This window comes from Geotrypetes seraphini, chromosome 1 (genome assembly GCF_902459505.1).
Source record: "Geotrypetes seraphini chromosome 1, aGeoSer1.1, whole genome shotgun sequence".
In the NCBI taxonomy this organism is placed as follows: Eukaryota; Metazoa; Chordata; class Amphibia; order Gymnophiona; family Dermophiidae; genus Geotrypetes; species Geotrypetes seraphini.
The window spans coordinates 9121980-9131730 of record NC_047084.1 but is presented as its reverse complement, the minus strand read 5'-3'; positions in this window follow the sequence as shown (position 1 = coordinate 9131730).

The window sequence follows — 9751 nt, the reverse complement described above, 5'->3', positions numbered from 1 at the left end:
ACGATCCCAAAGTGTCGTCAACTGTGGCACTTCAGGTTGCTATCGCAGCAGGAGAAATAGCCAATCTCTCCTGCCGCGATGCATCATGTCACCCTACAAGATTGGGCAGGAGGAAGCTCAGCCCCAATTGCCCCAGCGACCCCCCCCCCCCACGACTCGATCCGGGCAGGAGGGAGCCCAAACCCTCCTGCCCCAGCGACCCCTCCGTGACTCGATCCAGACTGGAGGGAGCCCAAGCCCTCTTGCTCCAGCGAAGCCCCCTAACCACCACCCCCACTAAGATACGGGCCCGATGTATCCCATGCCCTCCTGCCCTCGGCACACCTCCCTCTCACGATGGCCTCCTCTGAACCCCTGATCGCCCCTCTTGCCGATTCCACGATAACCCCCTGACACCCCCCCATACCTGAAAAAAAGTTGGATGGATTGACGGGTCCCAAGCCCGTCTGTCCAGCAGGCCCGCCATCCGTCAAATGGCGGGCCTTTGGGCCTGATTGGCCCAGGTGCCTCAAACCTCGCCCACAGGTGGGCATCTCTCCTGCCATGGGTCGTGGCAGTTCGTGTAGAGGGGTGATCAGCTATCGCGGTAGGAGTGATAGCCAATTTCTCCTGCTGTGATCATTGCGGTGGTGGGTAGGCAGGTTGCCGGCGCCGCTGAGCTGATCGTGATCAGCTCAGCAGCCCCTTTTTCAGCACTTATACCTGTTTTGACTTGGTCTATGTCAAAACGTATAAGTGCCGACTAGGCAACCTGTCTAAACTTTTGGTTATATCTGCCCACCTCCCGCCCTTTTCCCTCCTCTACAAATGCCTCTTTTTGCTCTATGAGTTTAGAGGCAGGGGAAAGGCCTAAGCTGGTTTTAGATACATCTAAAACCAGCTTTGGCTATGGGTACTTGGATGATCAGGCTTTTTGATTGTTCAATTACCCATTTAGGCCACTTTTTAGACTTTTTAAAATTATTATTATGAGCCCCTTAGTATTTTAATATTAGGAATGTTTATTTTTACTTATTAAGTTCTCAATGTAAAAAATGAGGTTATTTTTTCAAATTTCTGGGTATGCCCAGACTCTTTTTTATAAATGTAATCCACATTAAACTTATTAGATATATGCAGAATATAAGCACTGTATTCTTAGTCATATTAGTACATTCATGGATTATTAATCACCGTGAATATTGCAATGCTTTCATGGGGGATTATCTATACCAGGGGTTCTTAACCTTTTTGTACCATGGACCCCTTTGAGAGTCTGGTGAAATCAGAAAAAATGTATTTAAATACATAAAATACATTGATATGTGATTGTATTACAAATGAGAACAATTATGCTCAAATACAGCATACAAAATATAAAAAAATAATCCCCCTTTTATAAAACCATAGCGAGGTTTTTAACACCGGAAGTGGTGATAAGAACTCTGACACTCATAGGAATTCTATGAGCGTCTGAGCTGTTACCACCGCGGCCAGCGCTATAAAGCACGCTATGGTTTTGTAAAAGGGTGAGACTGTGTTAATCATTATCAATTATACTGTATGCTTTCAGAGAAAAAGATACATCACTTAACCAAATGTACTCTGGTTTGGCTTTTTTAGGTATGATTATTTTAGATTATTTTAGATAGTGAGATTTATTAACATTAACAAATATTTTGGAGTCTAGAAAGTCTATCCTTAATGAATATGCATGAGACAGATTTGCATGCCTGTCACCTCTCTTATTTGCAAATCTGCCACATGCATATTCATTAAGGATAGCTTGAAATCCTGACTGGCTGGGGGTCCCCAAGACAGGTTTAAGAATCATTGATCTAGAAGACATACATTACTTTGTGGTTTACATTTATTATGTAATAGAAAGCTAAAATGATGTTAGAGATTAGCTAAAATAAAGCAATTTTTCCTCATTCAAGTTCACAGACTCCTGGAAATCTGTCCATAAGACTAGATCTGTCCAGACATAATCAAGAGAAATATTATGTGGTTGGGCTAAATATATTCTTCTACTTATAAGTGTAACCTAATGGTTAGAGCAGTGAGCTGAGAGCCAAAGAGACAAAGTTCAAATACCCTTGCTAATATATCGGCCTCTTTTAGCCGCACTAGCGGTTGCGGTGCACTAACGGCCCCGAAGCACATAGAGGTTTAAAGGGCAGTTACCGCGTGGCTTTGTAAAAGAGGTCGTTTGTGATTTTGCAGAACTCGTTTAATTCTCCTTTGCCTACTTATGCTAGCTTTTACAAAGCAGCGGTAGAGGTTTTTACTGTGGACCGGCAAAGTAAATCTTCAGACGCTCTTAGAATTCCTATGAGCATCAGAGCATTTACCTCACTGCCCCGCGGTAGAAACATCTACTGCAGCTTTGTAAAAGGAGCCCTTTCAGGATGGGAAAATACCTACTGTAACTTGCCTTGAGGGAGGTGTGAGTTGATTTAAGTAGTACCTGGAAAGGTAGGCTAAAATCTAACCCCTATCAAAAATAAATTAAAAATCTATTGTTTTGAAATTTACAATATGCTCAAGACGCTGGTTGGTTATGAAGGCTTTCAACATGCAGTGTTGTAGGCATTCTTCAATTTCATAATATCTTATCCACTTATTTCGGCAGAAAGGAATGCTTCAAACAACACTGGAAGCAGATTTTAGCATTTTCTTTGATTCTGCTTACTTAAAGCTTTCCTGCACCCACCAGCTGTTCATAAATAGCGCAGCTGTCATGTCTGATAGTGATGGATATAGAAGTGTAAGTGTATTTAGACACTCTTAATACTGTCAGCTTATTACTGTTTTTTTCCCATTCAGATAGATATGTTCAAGGATCTTCTTTGGTCTGAAAGGTCAGCTGCTGTTAGTTGTGCATTTGTAGAATACTAATACTATCTTTATTCAAATTGCCTGCTATATAGTACTTATTTGAATTGATAGCCTTGCGCTCTAATTTAATACTGTCAACGCTCAGAAGCAGGCCACAGCTGTACCCTGTGCTGAATTAGTTGGTACTGAGGCAAAGTTCAAGCGAAGCCCGTGGTTTTGGGCAGCATTTTCCTACTGAATTAGCAGTCAGATACCATGCGTAATTAATTAGCACAAACCAGGGAAAGCTTGTCATTTAATAAGCCTTTTTTTATTTCCGCATTACACAAACAGTGGGAATTGATCCATTAAATGCCTAGCTATTAATGCTGTTTAATGTATGTCTGGTTGTTAAACTGAGACTTCTAGTTACATACATTCAGTGTTTAAGAGTGCTTCACAGATTGTTCAGTGTTTGCAAGATTTTAAGTCTTGTTCCACAGAATCAATAATAGCTTCATTAATGAATTCTAACAGTGCTGGTTCAGATAAATGGATCTAGCTGATGCTTGCTGTAATGCAGCTTTAAACAGTGTCCTGATTTCTAGAAAATAAACTATTATGGTTTTTAGAAAACTGAATGGGGAGGTTATCAGCGTGGACTATTATTAACTTGAGTTGTTTTACCAAAAATCCTAATTAATGATAACTAAGGGGGTCCTTTTTCTGAGTTACCATAAGACATTATAGTAACATAGTAAATGACGGCAGATAAAGGCCATAACGGTCCATCCAGACAGCCCATACTTATGCAGGTCTTTCCCATACACTAAGGCCATTTTTAATACAGTTGTAAAAATGCTTTTTTTAATCTCTATTTTTTTGCATTAATGATCATGTGCTAATATGGTCATTAATGCATGGCCTTTTTTTTTTTTTTTTATTACTGCATGAGCACTTATCACCATCCATTTTGTAGGTTGTAAAGGCTCCTGCATGATTAATATACTAACCAGTGCACAGATTTTAAAGTTAACAGGACAACTGAGTGCATTAGTGGTGATCGAATTTTTTTCTGTTTTAGATGCTAAGGTCCAGATTCTCTAAACAACACTGTTGGCAGATGCCTTAAATGTGGATGCCGATTGCGTGTCAATCACGCAACGGCGCCGTTTAGAGAATCATACCTTTGGCAAAGGTAGACACTGGAAATATACAGTACACCAGGGTTTTCAAGGCCTACATTTCTGGCATCTACCTTTGATGTGATTCGCCTCTGTAGAGACGTCTACTGCCGCTTAACGCCATTCCCAACATTAGCCATGCCTACAGTGGCATTAGGTGCCAGTAGGTGCCTTCGCAGGTGTAATACCAGCGCCCTTTTCTAGAAAATTTTTTAAAGTACCATTTTAAACAGCATTTTGGACTTACCTTAGGCACGGGTAGAGTGTCTACTGGCACCTAAGCTAAAGCACCATTTAGAGAATTACATTACATTACATTAGTGATTTCTATTCCGCCTTTACCTTGCAGTTCAAGGTGGATTACATAAGAATTGCTATGATCTTAAAAAGTACATATTGAAGAGATAGGAAGTACAGTATTTAGGAATAGATTGAACATTATGTAATTTGCTAAGGGGTAGTTGGTAATGTAGGCGGGATTCAGAGCATTATTGGTTGTGTTATACTGCTTTTATGTAGTTTTTGAAGAGTAGGGTTTTTGTTTCTTTTTTGAAGGTTTTGTAGTCTGTGGTCGAAGTCAGCAGGTTGGTGAGTTGTCTGTCCAGTTTCGCTGCTGTGATGGCCAGTAGGTTGTCATACATTTTTCTTCGTTTGATATTTTTGGTTGGTGGGTGTGCGAATATTGTGTGGGTTCTTCTATGTTTATTTGAGGTGGAATGAGTTAGTCGATTGTTCTAATAGGTAGGGCTGTTTCCGTTTATAGCTTTGAATAGTAGGCAATGGAATTTGAAGTGTACTCTGGCTTGTATTGGGAGCCACTGTGAGTCGTGGTATGCCTCTGTGATGTGGTCGTATTTTCTCAATGAATAGATAAGTCTTAGGGCTGTATTTTGTATTGTTTGAAGTTGTTTATAGGGCTAAGTCTCATTCCATAACATGGGACCTGGGCTACAATAAGATAACTTGCTATTAAAATAATATCTTAACAGTAGCCCACATAGATAACTATGTCCCTGAATAATCTATTTTGCTGTCCTAAATCCTGGCTAAATTCTACTTAGTTTTCTCTTATATTCCAGCTCTTTCTAGTGAATGCTTATTTATAATTATGGGACCTTATTACTCTTCCCTGGAAACAAAGAATAAGCGCTAGAAAAGGTTCAAAGAGCGACCAAGATGGTAAAGAGGATGAAACTCCTCTCATATGAGGAAAGATTAAAATGTTTAGGGCTCTTCAGCTTGGAAAAGAGACGGCTGAGGGGAGATATGATTGAAGTCTGCAAAATCTTGAGTGGAGTAGAATGGGTACAAATGGATTAATTTTTCACTCTGTCAAAAATTACAAAGACTAGGGGACATTCAATGAAGTTACAGGGAAATACTCTTAAAACCAATAGGAGGAAATTTTTTTCACTCAGAGAATAGTTAAGCTCTGGAACGCGTTGCCAGAGGATGTGGTAAGAGCAGATAGCGTAACTGGTTTTAAGAAAGGTTTGGACAAGTTCCTGGAGGAAAAGTCTGTGGAGGGGCATAATCGAAAGGAACGTCTAAGTCCATTTTCGTCTAAGTCGCAAGTCCAAAGTAAAAAACAGCTTAGGACACATTTTTGAAAAATATATCCAAACTTTTTTTTGTTTCAAAAATCGTCTAAGTATACGTCCTGCCAATCTGATTGTCCAAGTCGCTAAATCGTCCATCTTTATACCACATTTTCATCCAACTTTTCATCCAAGTCAAAAATGCCTAGAACAAGCCCTGTTGGAAGTGGGAGGGGTCTGCAAAGTGATGGACTGAATGTCCAGACATGTTACCTAAATAGTGGGGTACCTTACAGGGCACTGCTGTGAACTTCACAAAGAGGGTGCTATGTCTTCATCTCACTACAGCTCCCTTATAGGTCATGGTGAGCCTCCCAAACCACCTTCAGTATCCCCTAAACCCACTTATCTACCACCCCAATAGCCCTTATGGCTGCAGGAGCCACTTATATGCCAGTAAAAAGGGTTTGGGGAGTGTACCAAGAGAGCAGGTATACAGTATATGGAATAGAGGAGAGGGCTCAGGATGGAGCCTTGGGGTATGACAATAGACAGTGGGATGGCAGTGGAGGAAGATCCACCGTAACATACACTAAAAGTACATTAGGAGAGATAGGAAGAAAACCAGGAGAGAACAGAACTCTGGACAGCATGTCGAGAAGGAGGTGGTGATCAAGAGTGTTGAAGGTAGCAGACAGATTGAAAAGAATGAGGATAGAGTAGAGTCCATTGGATTTGTCCAGGAATAGGTTGTTAGAGACTTTAGCAAGGGCAGTTTCTGTAGAATGGAGAGGGCAAAAGCCTGATTGAAGTGGGTCAAGAATATTATGAGAAGAAAAGAAGTCCAGGCAATGGCGGTGAACAGCACGTTTGAGTAGTTTGGATAGGAAGGGGGAGGGAGATGTGGGGTTTAGTGAGGACTTTTAGAGGAGGGGTGTAACTACGCTATGTTTGACAATATCAAGAACTGTAGCAGTGGAGAGTGAAAGATTGAGAATGTGACAGATGAGAGCAATTACAGTGGGAGCGATGGATCCAAGTTGGTGGTAGGATTTGGATCAGAGGGATAGGTGGTAGGTTTGGAGGAGGAGAGAAGATGAGCAGTTTTCTCTTCTGTGACTTCAGAAAAGGAAGAAAGGGTTGTAGGGGTTGTTGAAGGGAGGTTGACAGAGTGGATAGTTGGAAGGGATGGTGAGGGAGGTGACATGGTTGAGAATTCAAGGTAGATCTTTTGAATCTTTTCATGGAAGAACTCTGCCATCATCTGGGGGGAAAGTGAAGAGGGGATAGGAGGTGGGAGCACTTTGAGTAGAGAGTTGAGTGTGGCAAAGAGACGGTGAAGGCTGACACTAAGAGAGTTACTTAAATGTTTGTGGTATTCTTGTTTGGCATGCTTGAGGGTAGATTGGAAGAACATCAGCATGAATTTGAAAAGAATGAAGCAGGCATGTGTGCAGGATTTAAGCCAAAGATGTTCAGCAGCTCGGGCACCGGAGCACAGATAATGGATTTTAGGGGTCAACCAGGGCTGGAGATTGGCACATCTTAAAGGATGTGAAATTGGAGGGGCAAGGATATCAATAGAAGATGAGAGAATGGAGTTATAGGAGAGGACAGCTTCATTAGTAGACTTGTTTGACATAGTAGTAGAAAGGAGATATGAGACAGTGGTAAAGAGTGTGTCAGGGTCAATAGCCTGAAGATTCCTAAATGTATGGGTGATGATTGACCAGGTATGGGGAGAGGGTGTTAAGTTGGTCGGAGATGGTGAGATTTGAGGTGCAGAATTCAGTGATAGAGCAGTTAGAGGAGAGGATGAGGTCAAGGCAGTGGCCTTTCTGGTGAGTAGGGGCGGTGGAGCACAGCTGGAAATCATATGAGGAGGTTAGAGCAAGAAACCTGGACGGATAGGAGTCAGAGGGGTCATTGGCATGGTGTCGCTGAAGTTAAGGGAGGGAGATGAGGGTTCAAGAAAGGAGAGCCAGGAGTCAGTGGCAATGGCACAGTTATGAAATTATATTTTCATTAGTCCTCTCTTTTGTACAAATGCTGCAATTTACATATAGAGATGCATCTATAATAATGGCCATAATTTATAATGGCATATTCAGTGGCAGTAGCTATTCATAAAACATCACTAAATGGATGAGTAATTTAAAATGTCTAGACTAGGCATTTCACATTATTCTTTAGATGTTTCACTGAATATTGACCAGATTAGTGTAATGCTCATAAAATTGTCATCTTCTGATCTTAATCACTTTTTGAAAGATCATTTGTCATTAATGCTCATCTTAGAAAATGTTTATTGACATCTTTAGCACTAATACATACTTAATGAATCAACAGAATTTGTTTTAATTGCATTCTGTTTCCAATAAATAGTCTAAAAACATTAAAAACAATTTAAAACCAGAGTTAAAAATCTTTATAGAATGAAATGTGCATTCCACTTAAATCCTACAGTGTTCACTTAAAATAGTTACATTTCCAAACTGTGTGAAAAGTTGAGAAAGTGTAAATGTTCACTGGATCCTTTTCCATTATATCTTTTTCTTAATATTCCTTCTCAGGCTGTAACGTGGTTGACCATTTTACTAAATTATTCATTGGAAAATGGATACTTTTTACAATCTATGGGGCAAATTACACTCTTCTGAAAAAATCAGATCTAGACCCTGCTATCCCTTCTCATTATCGACCAATTGCCAACATACCTTTGCTGACAAAGATGCTAGAAGCAATTGTAGCTGGTTAACTTACCAATTACCTGGAGAAATTTTCACTACTTCAACCTTTTCAACATGGATTGCGTTCTTTTTTTTAAAATTTCTTTATTCATTTTAAAACTTTCAACAAGTAATTCATTATACAATCATATACACTATAATAATACTTATTGATCATACATTCACTGAAATCAAACTATAACTTTGCCCTCCAATCCTTCTTCCAATATAATCATATAATTTTATAGATATAAAATCATCCCCCCCTCCCCTTTATACTTTAATAATTTATTTCTCTCCTTTTGATTATTGATTACTCAATTATAATTATTCTTTACAATAATTTGTTAATGGCTCCCAGACCTCCATAAACTTTTTATATCTTCCTCGTTGGACAGCTATTATTTTCTCCATTTTCAAAATATGGCACAATGAATTCCACCAAAAACTATAACTTAATCTATCATAATTTTTCCAATTCCTCGTAATTTGCTGAATAGCAACTCCTGTCATTATGAGTAAAAACTTATTGTTTTTATTAGATATTTGACTTTTTATCCTCATTGAAGTTCCAAATAATATCGTATCATATGAAAGTGCCACTGGATTTTGTTCAGAACTAACCGTTAAGGAGGCGGCCTGGCATTTCTCTACAAATCATTCTTCGATGTCCAACTCCTCGAAAAGGGCAGCCACACCACACTAGAATATATGCTAGCCTCTGTCAACGATGAACTCCTCCCTCACCCACTGGGCATCCTGCTTCTATATCGCCCACCTACCCCTTGGAACAAATCCTCCGATCTCGTCCTCGAGACCATAACAAACGCCTTCCTCAAATTTCAAAGACTACTGATCATTGGGGACATCAATCTCCACCTAGACGACATTACCAGCAAGGATACGGTTGAATTTATTAGCTTCCTCACCTCCCTTGGCTCCCCCCCCCCCCCCCGCTCCATTCCCAACCCATGAAAAGGGGCACACACTAGACCTCATTAGTTTCCTAGATCTTACCACTTACAAAATCTCAGCCGATGACATCCGCTGGGAGCATGTCCCTTGATCTGACCACTTCTTAGGGGCTTTCTGTCTCCCCATCTTCATGTCTCATCTTGGGGCTCCACCCCGCATTTCCAATTCCATTATCTTCCGCAAAAAAATTACGAGCGATCTGTTCTGGTCTAAATTTCTCAACCTATTCTCCTCTGCTCCTAAGCCTGCAGACTCAGAAGCTAAATGGCATAACTGGGTTGCTCTTTCCCAGTCCACCTACCACTCCCTCTCCCCACTAAATCCATCTCCTACCCCCGCAAGGCCCCTTGGTACCTCATATATCACAGAGAACTAAAGCAGAAATGTCAAGTCCTGGAGTGCATATGGGAAAAAATCTAAATCCCCTATAGATAGACAGTCCTGGAGAGTCAATATTAAGTTGTACAATACAGTACTAAAAAAAGCAAGGAAGAACTTCTACGGTGACAAAAGCTCCAGATCCAAC